This window comes from Palaemon carinicauda, chromosome 25 (genome assembly GCF_036898095.1).
Source record: "Palaemon carinicauda isolate YSFRI2023 chromosome 25, ASM3689809v2, whole genome shotgun sequence".
In the NCBI taxonomy this organism is placed as follows: Eukaryota; Metazoa; Arthropoda; class Malacostraca; order Decapoda; family Palaemonidae; genus Palaemon; species Palaemon carinicauda.
The window spans coordinates 81,076,704-81,079,666 of NC_090749.1; the positions used below are offsets into that span (position 1 = coordinate 81,076,704).

General features: G+C 38.9%; 1 pseudogene; it reads right to left on the reverse strand.

The window, feature by feature from the left end:
* Positions 1-650: 650 nt before the first annotated feature.
* On the reverse strand, positions 651-2,432 carry LOC137619103 (protein FAM200C-like; annotated as a pseudogene).
* Between the last annotated feature and the right edge of the window lie 531 nt (positions 2,433-2,963).

Here is a 2,963-nt window from a genome sequence, read left to right on the forward strand (position 1 = left end):
GTGCCATCAGTAAGATATCGGTCCACGTCATGGAAATATTTAAAAAATCCTTTTCAAATAACTTAAATGACTTAATCTATTATATGATCCACTATTTACAAATAAGATAAAAACACTTAGATTAAATTATTTAACTCAGACAATTTCTCGAATATATATTGCCTTACTTTAATCGATATCTGATATGAATGGAAATTTTTAGAGGACAATTTTTATATATTTTACGATATATAAAACACATGCTATACTAGTGTGCGCGACCCGTCAATAATGACGGCTGAATATATCAAAAGTTATGAACACACACATTCCATCCTTCCCACCCGTTCCCTCTTTCCTAACTACAACAGGACAGGGTGTGGTTTATTAGTGGACCTCAAGAGGTACTCCCTCCCTCTAGGGCAGTGGTTCTTAACCTTTTTCAGTGGCCGTACCCCTTGATATGTCAGAAAATTTTCTCGTACCCCCATCCAATGTAAATACAATACAAATATGTGAAAAGGATTAGTGATACAAAACCTTGCTGAGAAATTATTAGATTTTCAATTACAGGAGAAAGGTACTTTTTTTAATTTCAAATGAAAAGTGTCAATTAGTAAGATACAATGAATAATAATGAGTATTACTACATAGTGCACACCAACACATTTTTAGTGGCTCTTTTGTTGTTGTTTCTCATTTAATGATATTGTTTCAAACGAGGGTTCTTTCTTTGAAAGTGCCAGACGCATGTCATCACTTGCATCCAAACGGTTTCTGGCTTTTGTTTTGATGTGTAGGAGTGTTGAAAAACCTGCCTCACATAAGTATGTAGTTGCAAATGGCACGAGGACCTCCAAAGCTCTCCTTGCTAACTGTGGGAATGCTTGGAGTTGTGCACACCAAAACATATCCAGTTGCATTTTTTCAAACTCCATTCGGATTCTGTCATTGGTCTGCAACTCCACAAGATCATCTTTCATGATATCATTATCATCCATGGCATCAAGGTTGAAAAGAAATGGATCCCGTATCCATCTTTGTGCCACAGAACCTTCTTCAAGGTGAAAAATACCCTTGAAAGGACTGAATCAGTTCTTGCAAATGTTCTTTTACTTCACTCAGGATGGGCAGCTCTTCTTCAGCACTAGCAGCCTCATCAAGAGAAGGGAAGTTTGCAAAATTTCCACTTTCAATGCGCTTTATCCAAATTGGAAATTTCTTGGTGAGGGCAGATAACTTTTCTCTGGCAGTTATCATATTCACCGCTGTTCCTTGCATAGAGACATTCAGTTCATTGAGGTGCATTAATACATCTGCCAGATATGCCAGAGACAAAATGAACTCCCTGTTTTCAAAATGGTCAGCAATTTCACTGCCTTGATTTCTAAGAAATTGCATGATTTCTTCATGAAGTTCAAATACACGTGTAAAGTACCCTGCCACGGAAAGCCATCTCACTTCTGTGTGGTAAAGAAGAACACTGTGCTCAGCTCCAATTTCTTCACAAAAAGATGCAAAAAGACGGTGATTCACTGCCCGTCCTCTGATGAAATTTACAGCACGCACAACAACTGATAAGACAGTCTTCAATTTTTCTGGCAGCGTCTTTGTAGCAAGTGCATGACGATGCAACACACAGTGAGTGACAGTTACATGGGGAACCTCTTTTTTCACTAGGGTAGCAAAGTCTGATTTATTTCCAAGCATGACAGGGGCTCCATCAGTGCAAATTGAACCACACATGTTGAGAGTCATTTCATGTTCCATGAAGAACTCTTCACAGAGCTGAACACATCAGTTGCTTTTGCAGTAGTTTTCAGAGGTTTACAAAATAAGAATTCTTCCACCACTTCCTCTCCTTCACATACCGAACAAATGCCATCAACTGGCTGCAAAAACTAACATCAGTTGACTCGTCCAGCTGAATACTCACTCTGACAGGACTAGCTTTCAGGTCTGTTATCACCTGCTGCAAGACATCTTGACTCATATCATGAATCCTTGAATGAATAATGTCATTTGACAGAGGTATCTGTTTAAGCTTCTTTTCAGCTTCTGTCCCTAATACTATTTTTGCCATTTCTAATGCACAAGGTTTAACAAGCTCCTCTGCGATAGTGTGAGCTTTTTCTTCTTTGCACACAAAAGGGCAACTTCATAAGATGCTTGCAACAAAGGTTTCTCAACTGGCACAAAACCTAGCTTTGACAGGGTACCACTACGATCAAATCGTTGCCGCTTGATCTTCAAGCTGTTTTCAAGTCATGTCCAGCATCTGTGCCTCCATGCCGATTGTTGAAGTGTTCATTGAGTCTTGATGGTTTGAGATTTGCATTTGCAATGACTGTGCTGCAGAGGATGCACTGTGGTCGTTGAGTTCCATCTGCCCCAGTCATGCAGGTAAAACCATAACGAATGTAGTCGTCGTTCCACTTGCGTTTCTTAGACATAGTTACTAGATCTTGATCACACCTATACTACCTGGAAAGATGCAGGCCTGGATGTTATAACCGTTACAACATGTTACAATCGATATGAAATAACGTATCACCACCAACACAATTATATTGGGAGGGTGTAAGGCCATTTTTTTTTACCAACTGAGACCATTTTTTACCAACTCAGGACAGTTTGACCTTCTCAGGACTTTTTTTTTACCAACTCAGGGGATTGTTTTTGATCAACTCAGGCCATTGTTTGACCAATCCAGGTCATTTATTTACCAAAGGAATTTTTTTACCAGTTCAAGCCATATTTTGACCAACTCAAACCATGCTTTGACCAACACATACCAGTTTTTGACCAAGTCAGACCATTTTTTTACCAACTCATCCCCGATCGCTCACCCTGGTTGAGCCATCCTAAGTCCACTATATTCCTCCTCATGCACATATCAGTACCTTCAAAATTATATATCTTTTATCAATTATACATCTCTTCTTGACAATATTAGAGTTATACCACACTAAAAAAACATATTG